This window comes from Phocoena phocoena, chromosome 14, assembly GCF_963924675.1.
Source record: "Phocoena phocoena chromosome 14, mPhoPho1.1, whole genome shotgun sequence".
Taxonomy (NCBI): Eukaryota; Metazoa; Chordata; class Mammalia; order Artiodactyla; family Phocoenidae; genus Phocoena; species Phocoena phocoena.
The window spans coordinates 9,938,099-9,962,087 of record NC_089232.1 but is presented as its reverse complement, the minus strand read 5'-3'; positions in this window follow the sequence as shown (position 1 = coordinate 9,962,087).

Here is a 23,989-nt window from a genome sequence, read left to right as displayed (position 1 = left end):
ATACATTGTACAGCACAGGGAATTAGAGCCACTGTCTTGTAAAAACTTTTAATGGAGTATAATCTGTGAAAACGTTGAATCACTGTGCTGTACACCTGAAACTAATATAATATTGTAAATCAACTATACTTCAATTTAAACAAAAAAGAAAGATAGGGGGAATAAAGCAGGGCATGAATGACCCCAGCTCTGGGGCCGAAGCAGTGGGCAAAGCAGTGGGCTTACCACAGGAAGCTGCTGGTTCCCCCTGCCTGGAGTCACAGTTCCCAAGGCAGGTGGATGCATCTGCCCAAGATGAACAGACCTCCTGGGTTTTCAGTGTCCAATCAGGCCAGTGTAGTCTGCAGCCCTGGGTCGAAACACTTGTGTGACTGAAACCAGCCAGCCCCACGGGCATCTCTTACTCACGTACTTTAAATGAAACCTTTGCCTTTCATGTCACACATAGAGGTGAAGTAATGCTCTAGAAATAATTTCACACCAAAATGTAAGTGGCGGGCACAGGCCATTCCTTCCTTCACAAATGTTTATTGACAGCCAACAGGTCAGCAGTCAGAGGTGAGAATTAAGTAAGGTAATGCAGATTGACAACCAGGCACGTAATAGAATCTCCTTACATTTTACTTCCCAATCCTTTACACATCGTGGAACACATAGAAAATAATACAACTCTTTCTGCACATTGGAATAAACTGAGATAACTATATAGGGCTTAGTGAAAAAATTCATTACATTGTCTTTAAGTATATAAACAATTATGATAAAGATAAATTTAAAAGTTTGGGGGACGGGCTTCCCTGGTGGCGCAGTGGTTGAGAGTCCGCCTGCCGATGCAGGGGACGTGGGTTCGTGCCCCGGTCCGGGAAGATCCCACATGCCGCGGAGCGGCTGGGCCCGTGAGCCATGGCCGCTGAGCCTGCGCGTCCGGAGCCTGTGCTCCGCAACGGGAGAGGCCACGACAGTGAGAGGCCCGCGTACCGCAAAAAAAAAAAGTTTGGGGGAGATATTAAATTTGGAATTGGTATGAAACATCAAAATACACTTTCAAAAAAAAAAACTTGCGCTTGCATTTATGTACATACCTTTGGGGGTAAGCTTGTTTGTTTGGACTGGCTACAATCAGCTCCTGATCAAGACTTTTAGATCATTCCTCAGTTGAGTGAGTGCATTTGCCCCCAAGGTCTTCAGGTAACTGGCACAAGAACTGTCCTTGCCAGCAGGCACCTGGATGCCCAGATCAGAAGGACTCTGTATGAATTCAGAAACGTTTGGGTATTCGGGTCTGGGTGTCAGGAAGGAGTCTCATATCTGGAATTTTTTGCAAGTAATGTATTAGAGACTGGGGACTCTCAGACTCTGGTGTGTAATTGCTTTAGATTTGCGGTTTAGGCTGAAATCTAAGTTTGTAAACAGTGCTGGAACATTTAAGAGAATGTAAGGTTCATCATATTCAAATTCAGAATTTGAAATTAAAAGGCTCAAAATGACTTTGTCATCAGACCATTGAAATACTTAAAAAGGAAAACGTATATTAAACTTATAAAGTTTTAAATGTTAGAAGAGTTTTCCTTAAGTAAGTTTGCAGCTGAAAACAAATGTTAGTCAAAGGCCCATTAAAAGTGATTGCTGGCTGTACACTAACAATGAATAATCCAAAAATGAAATTGAGAAAACAATTCCATGTAAAATAACATCAAAAAGAAAAAATAGGAATGAATTTAATTTATAAATGGCAAGACTTGTACACACTGAAAACTACAAAACATTGTTGAAAGAAATCTTAAAAGACCTAAATAAATAGCAAGATATCCCATGTTTATGGATCGGAAGACTTAATATTTTTAAGATAGCAATATTCCCCCATTTTACCAACAGACTCAGTGCAATCCCTATCAAAATCCCAGTGGCGGTTTTTGTAGAAATTGACAAGCTGACCCCAAAATTCATGCAAAACTGCAAAGGACCCAGGATAGTCAAAACGACTCTGAAAAAGAATAAGTTGGAAGATTCACATTTCCCAATTTTAAAACAGTACAAAGTACAGTAGTCAGGACAGTATGGTACTGGCAAAAGGTTAGACATGTAGATCAAAGGAATAGGGTTGAAAATCCGGAATTAAACCCTCACATTTATGGTCAATTGTTTTTTGACATGAGTGCCAAGACAATTCAATGGGGAAAGAATTGTCTTTTCAACAAACAGTGCTGACAACTGGATATCCACGTGTAAAAGAATAAACTTGAGTTCCTACTTTGCACCAGATACAAAAATTAACTCAAAATGAATCAAAGACTTAAATGTAAGAGCTAAGGGCTTCCCTGGTGGCGCAGTGGTTAGGAATCCACCTGCCGATGCAGGGGACATGGGCCTGAGCCCTGGTCCGGGAAGATCCCACATGCCGCGGAGCAACTAGGCCCGTGCGCCATGACTACTGAGCCTGTGCTCTGGAGCCCACGAGCCACAACTGCTGAACCCACATGCCACAACTACTGAGGCCCTCACACCTACAGCCCATGCTCCACAGCGGGAGAAGCCACCGCAATGAGAAGCCCGCGCACCACAACAACGAGTAGCCCCCGCTCGCCGCAACTAGAGAAAGACTGCACGCAGCAAAGAAGACCCAATGCAGCCAAAAATAAATAAATAAATAAAATAAATTTTAAAAAAATGACAACGTTATAGAAATAAAGAACAGATCAGTGGACCTGGGGCTAAGGAGCGGGTGGGGCAGGTGAATACTGAATGTGATTATAAAGGACACATGAGGGTTCCTTGTGATGGTGGACATGTTCTATATCTTGACTGTGGTGGTGGATACATAAATCTACACATGATAAAACTGCATAGAACTAAATACACACACACACACACAAATAAGTACAATAACACTGGGGAACTCTGAGCAGGACCAGTGACCTGTGCCAGCGTCACATCCTGGCTGTGATGCTGTACGATGGTTTTGCAACACGTTCTTATTGAGGGAGACTGGGCAGAGGGTACCAAGGTCTCTCTCTGTATTATTCTGACAACTGCATAGGAACCTGCAATGATCTAAAATTTAAAGCTTTTTGCTTTTTTTTTTTTTTTTTTTTTTTTTGTGGTACGCGGGCCTCTCACTGTTGTGGCCTCTCCCGTTGCGGAGCACAGGCTCCGGACGCGCAGGCTCAGCGGCCATGGCTCACGGGCCCAGCCACTCCGCGGCATGCGGGATCCTCCCGGACCAGGGCACGAACCCATGTCCCCTGCATCGGCAGGCGGACTCTCAACCACTGCGCCACCAGGGAAGCCTGAATATTCATATTCTTATTTGATTCCTAGGCTCATTGGTTTTCTCAAAAAAAACCTCATGATAGAAATAGTAAATTGCAGACATTTTTATAATATTTTAGGAAGTTTCAAGGTGCAAAAAGCGAAAATAAAACTCACTTGGAGTGCTCCTACCTTGGGGACTGCCAAAGTTAATAATTTGGTGCGGGCGTGCCCTTCCTGACGGTCTTTGTAAATGTGACAGGGTGATAATGGGGTCTTGGCGTCTCTGTGGAGAGATGGGAAGTCCAGCCACGTAGGTTTTATCAAAGCGATCTTCTACCACTATTATTGTCCGTTACCCACTTTGATGGTAGGGGGTAAGGGAGGACAGTACCCGCAAAGCAAACAACGGGGCATCAAAGGAGCTGCCAGAGAACTTGGCTGGGTCGCCGGGGGGTTGGGGAAGTAGGTGCCAGGGTGCGGCAGCAGATTTGTGTCTGGAGGATCTAAGAGCAAAGAGCTGGGCTGGGGCTGTCCCTAGAGCAGAGCGGGGAGAGGAACACAGAGAGTGCACTGCTCTCCGTGGGTGGGCCGCAGGGTCAGTCTCAGGAACGGGCATCGCCAAAGGGCCCGGGAGGCCTGGAGAGGCAAGGTGACCTCCCCCCCCGGGGAATCCAGGAGTGGAGGGCAGCCGGCAGCCCAGAGCTGAGTGCAAACAGCCCGCAAGGGAGGAGCCTCTGTCAAGGAATCAGGGGTGGCTATTCCCCAGCACAGGAGCCCACGGTGGCAGAAGGCAGCCCAGGGTGCTACCCCGACAGGAACAACTTCAGGGACACACAGCGACCCAGGATTCTGTCCTTGTCCTCTAATGGCCCCTGCCCCCGGTCCTGGGCAGAGGAAAACGGGTGGGGTGGAGGGGCAGAAAGACTACCTATCAGTGGGAGAACAGGTGAAGTGAGGAAGAGAGAAAAGCAGGCCTCCACCCCGCCACCTTCTGCCCCTTCTACTGCTGGTTTCCAAGCCCAAGTCTGACTTCTGAATTGGATAAAAGATGGCAGCTTTGGGGCTTCCCTGGTGGCGCAGTGGTTGAGAGTCCGCCTGCTGATGCAAGGGACGCGTGTTCGTGCCCCGGTCCGAGAAGATCCCACATGCCGCGGAGCGGCTGGGCCCGTGAGCCACGGCCGCTGAGCCTGCGCGTCCGGAGCCTGTGCTCCGCAACGGGAGAGGCCACAACAGTGAGAGGCTCGCGTAACGCAGAAAAAAAAAAAAAAAAAAGATGGCAGCTTTGGTTCCAGACTGGACCAGATTTTTTAAGACCTGAAAACAAAACCATTCCTCGATATCTGAGAGCCAAACGAGAGTACTGAGCACTTGGAGCGAGGCTGGTCTGAACAGAGATGTGCTGGAATCGTAAAGTACGTACTGCAGTTCATTTTTGTAATTGACGTAAAAGCAGTATTAACAGTATATTGGTTTCGGGTGTACAACCTAATCATTCGATATTTGTATACACTGCAAAGTGACCACCACAAAAGTCTAGCTCCCATCCGTCACCACACAACTGGACCCCTTCACCCTTTTGTCCAACCCACAGCCCCTGGTCCTCTGATATAACCACCAATCTGTTCTCTGTATCTATGAGGTTTTTTGTTTTGTTTTCTTTGTTCATTTGTTCTGTTTCCTTTAGCAACAGACACATAGATCAATGGAACAGAATAGAGCCCAGAAATAAACATAAATTTATGGTCAATTAATTTACAACAAAGGAGGCAAGAATACACACTGGGGAAAGGACAGTCTCTTCAATAACTGGTGTTGGGGAAACTGGACAGCTACGTGTAAAAGAATGAAATTAGAACAGTCTCTAACACCACACACACAGAACTAACTCAAAATGGATTAAAGACCTGAATGTAAGACCAGAAACCATAAAACTCCTGGCAGAAATCATAGGCAGTAAGCTCCCTGGTACCAGATTTACCAGATGGATCCTGTGGTGTGATCCGGCACTGGCAGAGGTGGGAGCTGCCTCTTTCTTAGACAGGTGTTTTCATGACTTCTAGGGAGATCCCCAACCCGCTTCAAGTGCTTTGCTGTGCACCTGTGACCCACAGACCCGCAGTGAGGGAGGCGGTCTCTGTGCACCCTGGCTGCTTACTAAGGAGCCCTGGGCAGTCAGCCTTGCCTCCAGCCTTGCCTCCAGTCCCTCAATGTGGCCCTTTTCCCATGCGAGGCCCCTCCCTTGCTCTCTGGTCCACAGTAAACCTTCCCAGCATCCTTTGCCACAACCCTTAGGGGCTCCAGCAGGAGAGCAGACCACCAGCTGGTCACTCACTCTCTGGATTTTTCAGGCCGGAATCCCAGACCAGTCCCTGTGTTCCCCAAACCGTGGGGTCACATGTTAGCCTCTTCAAGCAGGCTCCTTAAAGCCCTGCACTTGAAGCAGATGGTACCCCCTCCGTCCCCTTGGGGATCAGCTCCTGAGGCCCGCCAAACTCCTTCTCATTTCCAACTCTCAGCCTTCTACCCCGCGACGTGAGCCCACTGTTAGGAGTCTTGTAACTGATTTTCATCGCTTTGTTTCCAAAGCTCCAGGGCACAGCGTGCCTGGGGGTTCCCATGAGAACTTCCCTCACTGCCAGGCCAAAGTTTCCCGAAGTGTGACCTAAAGTGGCGGCCTTGCTACAGGGATGACCTCCCTGGGCCCTGTCCGGGTTTCCTCGTCGAGTAAATGCACGGACGTTAGCACACGTGACCTCACAGTGCTGTGCTCACTCCCATGAAGATGGTTCCACTCTGAGCAGTTGCTCTGGTCTCTGTTCTAGAACATTCTCCTTTTCACACAGCTGCGCACCGGGCCCCTAACTTTCTCCATGGCCTCAGTCAAGTTCAGAGCCAGGCCTCTTGACTTCTAGTAGGTTGCACTTGGCCCCCTCCTCCTTCTACCCAGTGGGGTCCGGCCTCTCCTGTGAAACGCAGCATCTACTGTCCATGGTTGCCTAACCTGACATTTCTGTGCTAACATCTGCTGTACACGTGTACAGCTAAATGGGCTCTTACTACACACGCTCCCTTCCATGTAGTAGATTTGAACATCTCTCCAGGTCACTGTAGGTTCACATTAGAGTTTCCACACGGCAGATCCCAGAATCTCTGCAAGGCAGGGGTGATGAAACCGCCTCTAGCTTGGCTTGCGGCCCCCTGTCTCTGTGGCAGCTGCCTGTCTAGAAAGCAGTGTGGCACCTTGAGAGGGAAGCAGCCTCCCCTCCCTGGCAGGTTGGGGTGCATGAGGGCTTCTTTCAACCCGGAAACATCCTCTTCAACACCACACTGCTCATTTGGTTACACTGCGGTCGAAGCAGTGCCTCAGACGATGTCTCCAACCTGTGCCCCGAGGTCCCTGCCGTCTGGAAGGCTCATGGAAGAGCTTGCTGGAGGAGCAGGAATTGGGGGTGAAGAGGAAGGGACCCTCCGGGCCAGGACACAGGGAAGGCCGGCGGGGTGGGGGGCATGCAGGCTGGCTGGGTTTTACAGAGAGGAGGAGAGACGGGAAGGCGTCTACATCATCATTAGTGCCTGACGTTGTCCTTGATTAGTCCGCTGGTGGGATGGGCTCCAGGTAGGAAAGGCTGGTTTAATCCCTCAGCATCCCCAAGGGGAGGTACCACAAGTGTGTCTACTTCACAAGTGAGGAGACTGAGGCTTCTTCGGGGCGTGAAATGACTTGATGCAGCCTCCAGGTGACAGAAGTGGACTTGAACTCATGCTATGTGACCCACATTCAGCAGACTTCACAGCGCCTGCTGAGGGCCCCTTCCTGAGATCCCCGTTGTCCCTGCCCTACAACTACCATACTATCCACACCAGGGGCCAGGAGTTGGAACAGGCCTTCCCATGAGCACTTGGTACAACACTCTTGGAGGTGGCAGAGCTGCAGGGGCGGGGGCCTAGCTCTGCTCCAGTCGGTCCCACCGTGGGCTCAGTGGGCTCCAGTCCTCCACCACGGACAGAGACTTAAAGGCGCCCAGTAACCAGTGGCCCAGCCCAGCACGGGCCGGCGATGGCCAGTCCTGTTCCAGCTGTGGAGTGACGGAAACCCAGATTACATTCCAGGGTCTCTCGCCAGGCTGTACACCCTGGAGCCGGTTGGCGACCCCACCCCTGTGTGTACATGGCCGCTGTGCATCTCCAGCTCCTCGCACATCAGAGGCTGGGGCGGGGGTCTCTGCAGTGGGGGAGATGAGATGGTGGGGTCACCGTGACTGTGAGTGAAAGCCCAGGGCTTCGCTCTAGGAGATGAGAAATTCCTCAAGCTAGCCAATCCACAGGGAGCCCGAGAAGCCTAGCTAACCGCTTGCTACACACAAGCTGCCCTCTACAGCTCCAGCTGCCTGGTCCCCGGGTACGAGCCCCTGTGTGGCCTTGCCTGGCGGCTTGCTCTGGCTTGGAGCTGTAAGTAACAGAGTCTGCCTTTCATATATCTGAGGATCTTTGTGTCAGGGCCACCATCAAAGGGACCTTTAAGTCTTAGGAAACAATTGGTGCTGTGAGCAGAATGGCGGGGCCCTGACCATTGGCTTCTGGAGAGCTTTGTCGGGAGACGGCTCTTGGTTTATTTATTGGTTCTAGACCATGGTGAGAGGGCTTGGGACAGAACTGGGGCTTGCATGTCGGGCTTGTTGCTGCTGCTGTGTGCTTGCTACTCTCCCCTCACCCAAGCGTCCTCAGCATGGGAACATTCAAATGAAGGGTGCTAACTGGACAAGCTCTGGGGACTGCCTACCCCCTCAGGTGGCCCGCTTTAGGGCCACAGGAGTGATGTGGGTCACCAGAGCAGCACTTTTCTGGGTTGGTTGTTCCAATGTGTCTCCAGCATTTATCCAGGACCTCATCCTGTCTTCGGTGTCGTTTTTTTTTTCTTTTTTTTTTCCTTTTTGCGGTACGCGGGCCTCTCACTGTTGTGGCCTCTCCCGTTGTGGAGCACAGGCTCCGGATGTGCAGGCCCAGTGGCCTTGGCTCACGGGCCCAGCCGCTCCGCGGCATGTGGGATCTTCCTGGACCGGGCCACGAACCCGTGTCCCCTGCATCAACAGGCGGACTCTCAACCACTGCGCCACCAGGGAAGGCCGGAGTCGTGTATTTAATTGTCCTTTAGGGTGGGACTCTGGTTTGTCTGTGTGTTTTGTGTGATCCCCGTGGAAAGATGTGTTGGTTGGACCCCCCACCCCGAGGTAGAGACATGGGCCCCGTCTCACTGTCCGTGTTGCTCAGGTGGCGCTGGCGGCCTCCGTGTCTTTGTGGCTGCATAGCTCACTGCTGTCACCTGCACACTCCCTGCTCCCCAGACCCTCAGGGGTATTGTGAGTTAACATGTTCTCCCACCCACCCCCAGCCCCTGCCCGAGCCACGTGTGCTTGGGCCTGACTAAGCACCCCCAAATATTAACATGCAAAGGGACTGATCCCTCAGACTGAGGGCGCAACTGTGCTGTCCCAAGGAGAGGCTGCTATCGCTCTTCTAAATGCAAACCCCCATCTCTGGGAGGGGGAGGCCCTTTCCCCACTCCTTTTCCTTAACCTCCTAGAAAGCCTACACTGTCAGTTATCACAGACAGAAACTAAAAACCACAGTTTATGCTGCTAGAAGCCCCCCAAAAGAAAGAAACCTGGATACAGAAGGAGGTTCATATATATGTATATTATATATATAAATTATACACCAACCTTAAAAATACCTTCCCATTCCCCTTTCCTATATTTAAAGGGAGATATGTCTCAGCTTCATATATATGAAGACTCATTACACATGAGGCCCTTTACTCACATCTCTCCTTATCTGTATGGATTTTCAATCCTGCCCCCATCCCATAGGGCTGGAGGCCAGATCGGGGGCATATATTCCCTCGGGACGCATTGACTACAGATTGTCTTATGGGCCAGGCACCTGCCCATCTGGTACGGGGCCCATTTGAAACTAGATTTCCACCATCCAAAACTCCTTCCTTAACGACTGGGTTCTAAGGGTGCATAATTCATCCGGGCTTCCCCAAGGATCCTCTCCAGGAAAGTACAATTATTTCCTCAGAGCCGTTCCCACAGATAGCGTGGTCTATCAGAAAGAGAGATAAAAAGACAAAAGGTCCACTCAGTAAATAAAAGTCACTGTATCCCATAATGATGAAACCAGCCAATCCCTCATTTGTAATAACACATGCTAGGGGAAGATGGACAGCAGACCAGAAAAGCCTGTCTGGTACAACGAAACGCCATGCTTTTAACTCTTGGTCTTGTTAATACTGATCTGGGTGCTTTCACCACTTTGCAATTCAGAGGCCAGAACCCTCCAAACGAGCCACTGTTTCAACCAACCATGGCAAATGCCAAGGCCCGCACGCATTCTATCCTATTAGGCTGATACTCTCTCTGAAGCCCAAAGACCCGGCTGGCGTGGCCGTCACCAACCAAACCAGCACCTGAGCCAGGAGCCCCATGGCAACTGCCGGATTGGAGGGCCTGCCCCCGGGCTGTGCTAAACTCCTACCTCAGCCACGGGGATCTCCATTGACAAGCAACCTGACACTCTCTTAAGGGCCCAAATCAGGCCATATGTTTCCAGCCTATCTGCGGCAAAACCCCTCTCATCACCCATCTGGGCAAAGGCTTGGAACCTTGGAAACCATTAGATTCGGTCACGCTTAAACAGGGCTTGAATTGTGCCAGTTGGGTTCCAGAGCTTTGGTCCAATTACAACAATATCAGAGATGTTGGGCTCACTTTTGCTGGCTGTGCCCCCACAAAACCACTTGATTTAAAAGATATTCACAGGGACTTTGCTGGTGGCACAGTGGATAAGAATCCGCCTGTCAATGCAGGGGACACGGGTTCGATCCCTGGTCCGGGAAGATGCCACAGAGCAGCTAAGTCCGTGCGCCACAACTACCGAGCCTGTGCCCTAGAGCCCGCAAGCCACAACTACTGAGCCCGCATGCCACAACTACTGAAGCCTGCGCGCCTAGAGCCCGTGCTCCGCAACAAGAGGAGCCACCACAATGAGAAGCCCGCGCACCACAACAAAGAGTAGCCCCCGCTCGCCGCAACTAGAGAAAGCCTGCGCACAGCAACGAAGACCCAACACAGCCCCCCAAAAAAGATATTCACAAATCAAGCTCCCAGGCTTCAAATTACAGGGAGCTCAGCCACAGAGCTGCAAAAACACAACCCACACCAACCCAAGTGGATCTCCACTTGGGAAGACTACCTCAGTCCCACAATCCACACCCAAGACCTGATTGTTAGAGACGGCTTTGCTCCAGACAATGAGACCATTGCCACAGTGAAGGCCAGGGGCCGCTCCTAAGGGGCTGACAAACCGGACTCAGGGTATTTATGGCTTTTCTTCCCTTGATATTAGGGATTCTATTCTGTTTCCTGAGCTTGCTGTTTGCCTAGCCCACGATCCTGTATATTCCTCGCTCTCTGCCAAAACGTACACCTCTATATTCCCACGCCTGGGGTGAAATCTTGCAGGTGTTACCACTGCCCACGCGTTTGCAGCCATGTTCACCACAAGCACCTCCTCCCCCTTGGTCACCAGCAAGTACCACTGTTCCTTGTCCATGGGTCTCACTGAATATCAGTTCAGACCCTCCAACAACATAGCTGCTGGACCTGCCCCCTCGGCCCAAGAAACATACCAAGACATTATCGTCATAAAAATGTCACTCGTACTTTTAACGTACTTTGCAGTTCCACCAAGATATTATTAAAGACCCCAAAACATTTCAGATCTGTTTTCTTAGCTAATGCCATGTAACCAGGAAACTTGGTTATGGGCCAGCCTATACGGGCTCCCTGTATGAATATTTCTTCTTGTTTTCCTACCATTTACAGCAATGTATGCCCTGCGCTCTACAAGTCTCCCCTACTAGTCAGGCCGCTAGTAATACCCCAAATAATCAAGCTCCAAACTGATGCCAAGACATTAAGGGGTCAATTGTAATAGAGTTGTGTTTTGAACACCATCTAGACCCACTTTTGAGGCCGTGGCTAGAGCCTTGTCAGTTCCTTTTCTTGAGAAGACGATTAAGTCCACACTCCAACCACTTCCCTTATCAGGCTCTCCACTGTGGACCGCTACGCCTCAGGCCCCGGGACCAGGTGCCACAGGTACCTGCCAACCAGGCACAGGCCCTAGGCTTAGGGCTTATAATTCCAAGTCATTCAAATCAGCCAGTCCCCGGGGAAGCTGTGAACCCTAGTTGGCTCACCTCACTGGCCACAGCCAAGCCGATCCACACGGCTCCCGCTGCCTGTTATACTGCTCCCAGGTGCGCGTCCCCTGGTGTGGCCCTGCCTGGAGGCCTTCTCCCATTTGGAGCCATAAGGAACAAAAAATTCTGCTTTTATCTATCCCGATGTCAATATGCTGTGTCCACTATCAAAAGAATCTTTAAATCTTATAAAACACCAGCAGACCAAACCCTTTCTGGCTCAGGAAAAGTTAGGAAACACTGGACCTGGGAAGGTGCCACGGAGCTTCCAGGGACCCAGCACCTGACCAAAATCTGGGTCTCGAGCAAGGAAGAAGGTGAGGTCGGGGGTGGGGGGTCTGCTGCCTCTAGGGTCAGCCTCAAAGGACAAACTTTGCTGTCTGCCCACGTCTGTCCCCTGCTTGTCCTGTGTCAGAACCACCAGACAGACACCATGACAGCCAGGAAGGATAGATCATTCATTCACTCCCTCACTTACTCACACACTTAGTCATTCACTCACTACTTGTTCTTCAAACTAAGACTGTTCTTTCCTTGCAAACGCCCAGACCTGTTCCACGGGTACAAAATGAGTGCCCGTGGACGGAATTCGGGCTGATCTCCAAGGGAGAGGACACGTGCATCAACAGAGAAAATGAGATGCTGATCGGAGATCTGAGAAAGTAGGGCAGCCTCATGTAGGCAGCGCAGATCATGAACCAGACTCTAGGCACTTCAGAACGTGCTACTTCCCGACCCGCTCACAAGCCCGCAGTCCCCATCCCAGGGTACAGCTGCTGACGCTTGCTCTGAGGCAGCTCCGGCAGCTCCAGCATCCTGTTAACGGCAGACTAATTCTCATGTGTAGAAACATGAAGGACCAGCAATGCTTCCTGAATTAGGCCTCGTTCCCATTTCTCAAAGGATCTCACCGTGTTACCTGATGAGATTCATCTACTCACTCAACAACTGTGATTGAGGACCCTCTCTGTGCCAGAGGTATTCCAGGCTTGGAGAACAAGGCAGGTGTCCCAGAGGGCAAGCGTTCATTAAACAAGGAAACAGTGGATGATTTTCAATGGAAGAAAGTACCATGAGAAATGATCAGGGACAGAATAAATCATCTAGGGAGGAGGGTTTCTCAGGGAAGGTTTCTAAGAGATCAGGTGTCTGAGTCCTCCAGGAAGAGGTGATCAGGTGGGGAGAGCACAAAGGTCTGGACGTGGGAACCTGTTTCCTCTGCTCGAGGAGTGGAGAGGAGGGACGGGGGGGCGGGCAGGGCAGCCGGGCAGCGCTGGGGAGGAGAGGCCACCAGAAGCCTGTAAGTACAGGCTTGAAGTGCCCTGAGCACGGCTGCAGAAAGCACCCACAGACCGGCACAGAGGCCGCACAGCGGCGGTGGCGAGGAAGGTCTCGGGCTTGGACCAGGGCGGTGGGGGAGAGGGAAAGAATGGACAGAGGGTGAAATCGTTTGGAGTCTCCATGGGCTTTGGTGTGAGGATGATGAGAGGGAAGTCAAGCTGCCCGACAGTGTCCGCAAATCTGGGGTTCTGGCAGGAGAGCGGCGCCTTCTGGCCTGAGTCTCACTGCTGCCTTCTAGGGCTCCACACACCCTCCTTCCCACCATCCGTTTATGCACTGGTCCCATCCTGCCCCCCTGCCCCGCCCAGAGCTGCAGTTCCTACGGCTCGTTCAAGGGCTGGGCTCTCTTCTCCACGCCATCAACTCTGTCCATCAGGCCACAGCTGATAAAAACAAACCCCAGTTGTTATTTTTCCCTACTGGATGCATTGGGCAGACAGAACCCAGACCGGGAACTAAGACTACAGCTTTCCTCGTGGCCCCAGCTTGTGGGCTTTTGAACCAAGAGTTGGAAGGTTTTCGGTGGCCAGCCACCGGAGTGGTTCCTGCTTTCTGGTGCAGAGAGGACTTGGTGCCCGCAAAGACCACCACGAAGTGGAAATGATGCGTTGACACAGGAACAAAGCAATCAACAAGAGAAAGCAGTAAATTACTCTAAGGCTGTATTAATGAAGACAAATGTAGTAGCATCTGAAACCCATGAGAAACTCAGGGTGACATTTGTGATATGGCGACCTTTCTCAAAATTAGAAAAATTATAACCACCGTGTGGGTATGTGCAGACCTAGCAATGGGCACCTTAGCTAAACACTCCTCGCCAGACAGATTCCTTAGGGAAATACTGAACAAAGCCTCAGAAAACTCTAGTACCAAACTTATCACTTATGAATACTGACTTTAGCAGTGCTTACAAAGTCCCTGCGCCGTATCCACAAGTTATTCGGAAATTCCAGGGAGCCAGCTGTCCTTTGCCTGTTAAGAAGAGCAACAACGAGGACTTCCCTGGTGGCACAGTGGTTAAGAATCCACCTGCCAATACAGGGGACATGGATTTGATCCCTGATCCGGGAGGATCCCACATGCCGCTGAGCAACTAAGCCCGTGCACCACAACTACTGAGCCTGCGCCCTAGAGCCCGTGCGCCACAACTACTGAGCCTGCGCCCTAGAGCCCGTGCGCCACAACTACTGAAGCCCGCGCGCCTAGAGCCGGTGCTCTGCAACAAGAGAAGCCACTGCAATGAGAAGCCCGCGCACCGCAACGAAGAGTAGCCCCCGCTGGCCGCAGCTAAAGAAAGCCCGCACGCAGCAACGAAGACCCAATGCAGGAAGGAAGGAAGGAAGGGAGGAAGGAAGAGCAACAACTAAGAAAGATTCAGGGGATTTGTTAAGTCAGTTCTTGGCCTGTCAGTTCCCCAGGGGCCCCCATACTTACATCCATTCAGAGTGTAAACGTGCTCCTTGCCACTCTCTCCCTCCCTGAGAGAGAATCGGGTCTCTGAGCCAGCTGATTTCAGGTTGCAAGTAGCATCAAATTATGGTGAGAAAAGCATAGCCTTTTAAGTTGTTTAAATAAATCATTCTTTTTTATTTTATTGATTAGTTCAAATAGAACTCAAAAGGTACAAAAGGGTGAATGGGGAAAAATAAGTTTCTTTCCATCTGTCTCCCCCAGGCACCCAGCTTACCTCCCAGGAGGCAGCCGCAGCTACCAGGTCCTTGTGCGTGTGTCCAAAATATCACAGGCATCTAAAAGCAGGTGCAAGAACAGTGGGGGAGGTCCAGACAATTCAGTGGATGTTGCTGGGACGGTGGTCCATCATATGAAAAGATGAAATTGGCTCTCTACCTTCACCATACACAGATGTCACTTCTTTGTGGATTAAAGTCCCAAATGAGAAAAGAAAAACCATAATCTTGGGATAGGGAAGAATTTCTTAAGACACAGGAAACACATACCATAAGGGAGAAGGCTGAAAAAATGTATCTACTTCATTAAAAACAAACAACCTTTGAGACTTCCCTGGCGGTCCAGTGGTTAAGACTCCGTGCTTCCAATGCAGGGGGTGCGGCTTCGATTCCTGGTTGGGGAACTAAGATCCCGAGTGTCGCACGGGGCAGCAAATAAGTAAAAGACAAAAACCAAAAAACAAAATTTCTGTTAGTCAGAAAACAAGTCACAGACTGAGAAAAGACATTTGCAAAGGATAAAGCTGACACAGGACTAGAACTTGAAAATATAAAGAACACCTATATACCATCTCAGACCCACTGGTTTTGTGAAATTTAAAGAGCTTGACAATGCTAGGTTTTTGAAGACGTGGAGTGACAGGGTCGCTACCCTGTGGCATAGAGAGTTAATTCAGCCCACTCCACAGATGAGGCTGTACCCTGAGGCCCAGCGGGTCTCATCCACTCATGCTGCTTTGGGATCATAGCTCCACACTTTCTCAGATACTGGTGGAGATCCTTGTGGGCCACAGAATCTTCTAGAATGTAATCCTGCTTTTTGGTGTTCATGGTACCTATTTTCAGAGTTCCTTTCTATATATGGCAAATGATACTGTTTTTCCATTTACAGTGATGACCAAGTTTCCACTTAAAAAGTACATTTGTCAGAGAATTCTTGGAAGATATTGGAGTAGGAAACACCAGAAATCTGTTTCTCCACCTGGGCAACAATTATACTGGCAGAATCTGCCTGATGTAACTATTCTGCATCTCTGGGGTCTGTTGAAAGCCTGCCACTTCCAGGGGAAGACTCGGGGAAGATTTCAATACCTCACTCGCAATAGTGGATAGAACAAAGAGAAGATAAAGAAGTAGAAAAGTTGGACTTTCCTGGAGGTGCAGTGGTTAAGAATCCCCTTGCCAATGCAGGGGGCAAGGGTTCGAGCCTTGGTCCAGGAAGATCCCACATGCTGAGGAGCGACTAAGCCTGTGCGCCACAACTACTGAGCCTGCACACCACAATTACTGAAGCCTGTGCTCCTAGAGCCCGTGAGCTGCAACAAAAGAAGCCACTGCGATGAGAAGCCCATGCACGGCAATGAAGAGTAGTCCCTGCTCGCCCCAACTAGAGAAAGCCCGCACGCAGCAATGAAGACCCAACACAGCCAAAACATGTTTTAAAAAAAGAAAAGAAAAGAAATAGAAAACTTAAATGACACAATAAACAAACTAGATCTAACAGACATGTACGGTAAGTCCCCTACATACAAATGAGTTCTGTTTCGAGAACACTTTCATAAGTCTAATTTGGTTTTTTTGTTGTTGTTTTGTTTTGTTTTGTTTTTTGCGGTATGCGGGCCTCTCACTGTTGTGGCCTCTCCCGTTGCGGAGCACAGGCTCCGGATGCGCGGGCTCAGCGGCCGTGGCTCACGGGCCCAGCCGCTCTGCGGCATGTGGGATCTTCCCGGACCGGGGCACGAACCCGTGTCCCCTGCATCGGCAGGCGGACTCTCACCCACTGCGCCACCAGGGAAGCCCTCCAATTCGTTTTTAAGTCCAACAAAGTTAGCCTAGGTACCCAACTAACACAATTGGCTATATAGTACTGTACTGCAGTAGGTTTATAATACTTTTCACACAAATAATACATAAAAAACAAACACAAAAATTAAAGAAAACATTTTGAATCTTAGAGTACAGGACCACGAAAAGTACAGTAGTGCAGTACAACAGCTGGCATACAGGGGCATGTTCACATCTTTGAAAACTCACAACTTGAAGGTTCGTATGTAGGGGACTTACTGTACAGAACACTCCACCAAAGAACAATAGAATATACATTCTTCTCTAGTGCACATGGGACATTTTCCAGGATAGACCATATGTTAGGCCATAAATTTAGTGCCAATGGATTTAAAGAGATAGATATTATAGAAAACATCTTCTCTGACCACAATGGGATGAAGTTAGAAATCAGCAACAAGAGAAAAACTGGAAAATCCACAAAATCATGGAAATTAAAAAACACGCTCTTTTTCTTTTTATTTTTTTATTGGAGTAAAATTGCTCTAAAATGTTGTGTTAGTTTCTGCGGTACAATGAAGTGAATCAGCTATATGTATACCTATATCCATCCCCCCATCTCACCCATCTGGTCGTCACAGAGCACTGAGGTGAGCTCCCTGTGCTATACAGCAGGTTCCCACTAGCTATCTATTTTACACGTGGTAGTGTATTTACGTCAAACCTAATCTCCCAGTTCTTCCACCCTCCCCTTCCCCCCCATGTCCACATGTCCATTCTCCATGTCTATGTCTCTATTCCTGCCCTGCAAATAGGTTCATCTGTACCATTTTTCTAGATTCCACATATATGCGTTATATACGATATTTGTTTTTCTCTTTCTGGCTTACTTCATGCTGTATGACAGACTCCAGGTCCATCCACATCTCTACAAATGACCCAGTTTCATTCCTTTTTATGGCTGAGTAGTATTCCATTGTACATATGTGCCACATCTTCTTTATCCATTCATCTATCATTGGACATTTAGGTTGCTTCCATGTCCTGGCTATTATAAATAGTGCTGCAGTGAACACTGGTGTACGTGTGTCCTTTAGAATTATGGTTTTCTCTGGGTATATGCCCAGTAGTGGGATTGCTGGGTCATATGGTAGTTCTTTTTTTAGTTTTTTAAGGAATCTCCATACTATTCTCCATAGTGGCTGTATCAATTTACATTCTCAACAACAGTGCAAAAGGGTTCCCTTTTCTCTACACCCTCTCCAGCATTTACTGTTTGTAGATTTTTTTGATGATGGCCATTCTGACTGGTGTGAGGTGATACCTCATTGTAGTTTTGATTTGCATTTCTTGAATAGTTAGTGATGTTGAGCATCTTTTCATGTGCCTCTTGGCCATCTGTATGTCTTCTTTGGTGAAATGTCTACTTAGATCTTCTGCCCATTTTTTAATTGGTTTGTTTGTTTTTTTGATATTGAGCTCCATGAGCTGTTTGTACATTTTGGAGATTAATCCTTTGTCTGTTGCTTCACTTGCAAATATTTTCTCCCATTCTGTGGGTTGTCTTTTCATCTTGTTTATGGTTTCCTTTGCTGTGCAAAAGCTTTTAAGTTTCATTAGGTCCCATTTGTTTATTTTTGTTTTTATTTTCATTAGTCTAGGAGGTGGGTCAAAAAGGATCTTGCTGTGGTTTATGTCAAAGAGTGTTTTTCCTATGTTTTCCTCTAAGAGTTTTATAGTGTTTGATCTTACATTTAGGTCTCTAATCCATTTGGAGTTTATTTTTGTGTATAGCGTTAGGTAGTGTTCTAGTTTCATTCTTTTACGTGTAGCTGTCTGGTATTCCCAGCACCTCTTATTGAAGAGGCTGTCTTTTCTCCATTAAGCAACACACTTTTAAACAATCAATAAATCAAGAAGAAGTCAGAAAGAAAATTAGAAAATACTCAGAGATAAAAGAAGACTAGAACACAACATATCAAAACTTATGAGTGTAGTGAAAGCAGTGCTAAGGGGGAAATTTATAGCTATAACTCTTCTATTGCAAAATAAGAAATATCTCAAATAAACAACCTTACTTTACAACTTAAGAAACTAGAAAAAAATGAACAAACTAAACTCAAAGTTAGAAGAAGGAAAGAAATGATAAAGATTACAGCAGAGATAAATGAAATAGAGAATAGAAAAACAATAGACAAAATCAATGAAACCAGAAGTTGCTTCTTCAAAAAGATCAACAAAATTGATGAACATTTAGACAGATAGACTAAGAAAAACAGAGAGAAGACTCAGATTACTAAAATCACAAACTAGAGTGGGGAGATAACTACCAACTCTACAGATATAAAGAGGATCACGAGACTACCGTGAACAATTGTACACCAACAAATCAGATAATCTGCATGAAATGGACACATTCCTAGAAACACAAAACCTACCAAGACTAAATCACAAAGAAACGGAACATCTGAGTAGATCTATTTCTAGTAAGGAATTTGAATCAGTAATGAAGAATATCCCGACAAAGAAAAGCCCTGGACCTGATGGCTTCACTGGTAAATTCCACCAAACATTTAAAGAAGGACTAATACGAATCCCTCTCAAATTTTACAAAACATTGAAGAGGAGGGAACACTTCAAGCCCCATTGTATGAGGCCGGTAGTACCCTGACATCAAAGCCAGACAAAGCCACTACAAGAAAACCATAGACTGATATCCCCTATGAGCACCGATGGAAAAATCCTCAACGAAATACTAGCAAACAGAATTCGGCAGCCTGTTCTCACGGCAGGCACTGCAAAGGGCACCTGACACATATTACCTCATTTAATTCACAAATATCCCTGTGAGAGAGGGATTACTCTTGCCATTTTATAGACAAGCAAACCAAGGCAAAGAAATCAAGTACTTCATCTGAAGTTGCAGCGAGTGTATTTCTATCTACTTCTATTTACTTCTTCTTCTCAGGAGAGATTTTTAACCCAAGTTCCACATTCACACTCTATAAGCTGAGGGCTCGCCAAGGTCTCTCACTAAGTATCTATTGTATATTCAACATGGGACCCGAGGGAGGGCCATGACTGTGATAAAATTAGGGGTGCAGCTGTGGCTGTACGTGGCTGTCTTCGTGGAACACAAGATGCAGAAGAGAAAGCCAGAGGCCACAGTTCAGAACAGCCAGAAGCCTGAGTGCTCAGGTCCTTCTTGCAGGAAGGAAACCCAGGCAGGAGGACTGACAACCAGAGGACCTGAGGGAGCCCAGGCGAGCAGAGCCAAGATGCGCCCTCCTGAACGGGGTCTCCAACGACAAGTTCTATGTTCCGTGTCCACCATTTAAGAAACAGTGTCATTTCTCTCCTACCCTCAGCCTCACGTCTCTACGTACTGGTCTGCAGCTTCTTCTTTTCACCTCCAAATTATGCTCTCCTGGTCATGTTCCTGTGTCAGCACATGGATGTCTACTGTGCCTTTTCCAGCTCTCAGAGGGCCTCCCACAGAATGGACACAGCCCTCGTGCGTCTGGATGACTTGTCCTATTCGGAGTGGACGTGGTCACAGGGCTTCTTGAGAATGGGCAGTCCTTTCCCACAGAGTTGCTCCCTCCCATTGACTGACCAGAGGTGGGGAGGGGATGTCGTGTCTCAGAGAACCTGGTAAGGCCAGGATTCGGGTCCTTCTGATGTTTAAGTTGGGGTCTGAAGCACCTCCCATGATGCAATGGCTGCTCTGCACAGTCACGACTGCTGCCCAAAACAGCTGGGCTGGTCAGATGAGGGCCAGGCCTCGTCCCCAGGGGCTGTGGCACCGTCCACCCTGTTCAGCCAGGCTGTGTCCTGCACACTTCTGGGTGCAGCTCTCTGGAGCCTTCTCTGTCATCCAGGTGAAGCAGCGACAGGCGCCCTCCTTGCCTTGCAAGGGCTTAGCTGCTCCGAGTCATAGACCAAGACCTAGAGCAGCCAAGAGCTCTTCCTCCTTTCTGTTCCCCACATCTGGAAAAGCCGGTCTGTTTACAGTGATAGCAATCAATTCACCCAAAGGACACACGTCCTGGCAAGTTCAGGAAGCCAGTGGGACACAGCCCCTGTGGAAGCTGAATGTTCCTGGGCTTTCCAGAAACCTGCCTGCATGCTTAAAATTTCCCCCCCCTCTTTCTGTCCCTCCTTGCCTCCACCCTCTCTCCCTGTCCTTCAACAAACACTCATCACCCTTCACATGTACCAGGCACTGTGGTAAGTACTGAGCACTGAAAGGTGAATTAGCAAGTTCCTACTACTCTTCGTAAGGACGTGCCGTTCTTCTGCACCAAGTTTCAAATTCCCCTTGGTCGAGGTTTTCTATAGTTTTATTGTATTTTCTGAATTCATGCTGTCCCAGATATCGAGGGTCCCTACGCTGATTCAGAGAACCATGGGCTGGTCCCTGGACCCCTGTTTCTTTAGGCTCTGTCCCAAGTGCTTTGCACTGACCAAGCCTTCCAAGAACTGAAGAAACATGGGCACCTGCTGGAATCCCCTCTCTTCCCTGGAGGAGAACTCACAATGGCCTTGTCAAAGGCCGTCATGGCTGCCACCTGGAATGCTCCCAGGTACAATGGCCTCACCTCCACTACCCAGGCTCCCACATATACCTCCCTCTCCAGCCTGGTCACTTGTGCTCAGACAGCTTGGGCGTGGCACTTTGAGGGTACATTTTAGGTTGAATGAATGGACAAGTCACCAGGTGGAAACAGAAGCTCAGAGAGGTAGCAAGTCTGCCCCTTCATGACTTCTAAAAGGTAACATGCAGAGCCGAAAATAGTTGCCTTGATTTGGGAGAATCACGGAGTATTAGTACAATTTTCCTTTCTATGTTTTCTAAGTTTAAGTGTATTTTTTCCAAAAGAAAACAAATGCAGAGAAAAGATAACAAGAAAGGTCCCTCTGGCACAGTAGGTGGGAGGGTAAAGGTTTCTCAATACCTGGAGGCAAGTGGCTTCTCTAAAAGGTGGGTTCCTGGTCATCCGAGAGGGGGTCAGTTCCCACGGGGAGGCCTTCGGAGGAAGCCTGAGTTTGAGAGTGAAAGGCCCAGGATCGAGGCTGTTCCGGGATGCACCTGCTAAATTCCAGTGTTTTCTCAGCAATTCTTCGGAGTCTTAGTAGCATGCTGCATGGCAAAGGCTATTTGAGAGGTGCTGTAAGTGAAACCTGGAAAGGACATGCTTAACAGGGAGCAGCCTGCAAGCCCCAACCTGCACAGCTTGAGTAGCCTGCAAGCCCCAACCTGCACAGCTTGAGTAGTGAGTCTGCATCCAGGGGACCCACCGGCCCAGCCCTCTCTGTGCATCTGATGCTTCCTGATGTCCTGGGCAACTTGGGCCAAACTCTAGGTGTAACTCACTGGGCAGGCAGTGAGCTCTCCTGCAGAGTGGCAGGGTCCCCACCCCTCTCTGGGGCAGAGAGCATGAACCTGATTATTCTCAGGGCTGAACAGGGGGAAATGACTAAGCTTGAGGTATGCTTAATACTCTTTAGATTTTGCCCCTTTCCTCTGAGCCCAGCCTGCCCTTGGCCTTTCCAGCTCTGCCCCAGGAGCCACCCTGTTCCCCACAGAGATCAAAGACTTTCCAGCCTCCAGGACCCTTCCAGGTGCACCCTGCCTCCCTCTTCCTGCACAGACTCCCCTATCAGCATCTGTCCTGTCTTCTTCTCCCAGAACCCACCGCCTGTGCCTATTTCCTTCTGCCCTAGACGTCCATGGCTCTTCTCCCTTCTCCCCCAGCACAGTGGCTCTGACCCCTATCAGGGATTCCCTTATTTATCCTGCAGCCCTTGCAGCACGTGGAGCAGGGCCTGACCATCCTCCAGGGCCTGTGCCTGCTGTTCCTCTGTAGGGAAGGCCTCCTTCTCCCTCTAGTTAACCACTGCACACTCGCTCAAGGGTCACTTCCTCCCACAAGCTCCCTCCAGCCCTAGGTCAAGCCAGGCTGGGCTGCTGGGTGCCCCTGAGGATCCCTGCAGTCTCCTCCCAGCACCAAACCCTTTACACATTTATCATGCAGTGTCTGATTGAACTCTCTCTCTCCTTTCCCTAGGGTAAGCTTCAAAAAGGCAGGGATCCACATCCTTGCCAACATTTGTTATATGTGTTCTTTTTGATGACAGCCATTCTGAAAGGTATGAGGTGACATATCACCATGGTTTTGATTTGCATTTCCCGGATTAGTGATCAGCATCTTTTCACGTCCCTTGGCCGTAGGCATTTCCTCTTTGGAAAAATGTATATTCAGTTCTTCTACCCATTTTTAAATCGGTTTATTTATTTATTTATTTTAGCTATATTAGCTGTTTATATATGTTGGATATTAACTCCTATCGGTCATATAATTTGCACATATTTTTCTCATTCAGTAGGTTGTCTTTTCATTTGTCAATGGTTGCCTTTGTTGTGCAAAAGATTTAAGTTTTATTACTAAGGTCCTATTTGTTTAATTTTGCTTTTATTTCCTTTGCTTTAGGAGACAGATCCAAAAAATATTGCTACAATTTATTTCAAAGAATATGTTGGCTATGTTTTCCTCTAGGAGTTTTATGGTTTCCTATCTTACATTTAGGTCTTTAATCCATTTTGAGTTTAGTTTTGTATATGGTGTTAGAGAATGTTCTAATTTCATTCTTTTATGTGTGGCTGTCTAGTTTTCCCTGCACCACTTATTGAAAAGACTGTCTTTTCTCCATTGTATATTCTTTCCTCCTTTGTCATAGATTAATTGAACATAAGCGTGTGAGTTTCTTTCTGGGCTCTCTATTCTGTTCCATTGATTTATGTGTCTGTTTTTGTGCCAGTACCATACTGTTTTGATGACTGTAGCTTTGTAGTATAGTCTGAAGTCAGGGAGTATGACTGCTCCAGCTCTGTTCTTTCTCAAGATTGTTTTGGCTATTCAGGGTCTATTGTGTTTCCATACAAAATTTTAAATTATTTGTTCTAGTTCTGCAAAAAATGCCATTGGTATTTTAATAGGGGTTGCACTGAATCTTTAGATTGCCTTGGGTAGTATGGTCATTTTAACAATATTAATTCTTCCAATCCATGTTGGTGAGGATGTGGAGAAAAGGGAAAGCCCATACACAGTCGGTGGGAAGGTAAATTGGTGCAGCCACTTTGGAAAACAGTATGGAGGTTTCTCAAAATACTAAAAATAGAACTACCATCTGACACTACTCCTGGGTATAACTAAACCACTCATTGGAAAAGATACATGCACCCCAATGTTCATAGCAGCATTATTTACAATTGCCAAGATATAGAAGCAACATGAATGTCCATCAACAGAGAATGGATAAAGAAGATGTGAGATACAGACACACACACACACACACACACACACACACACAATGGAATACTACTCAGCCATATAAAAGAATAAAATTTTGCCATTTGCAGCAACATGGACGGACTTGGAAGACGTGCTAAATGAAGTAAGTCAGACAGAGAAAGACAAATACTGTTGATATCACTTATATGTGAAATTTAAAATATACAACAAACTATTGAATATAACATAAAAGAAGCAGACTCACAGATATAGTTTTCAAGTGTGTGGATTTTATGCAGGGGGCACGGAGGCAGTGGGACAGTCTGCCTTCTAGAGTCAAGAGGCCCAGTTGCCCTCCATGT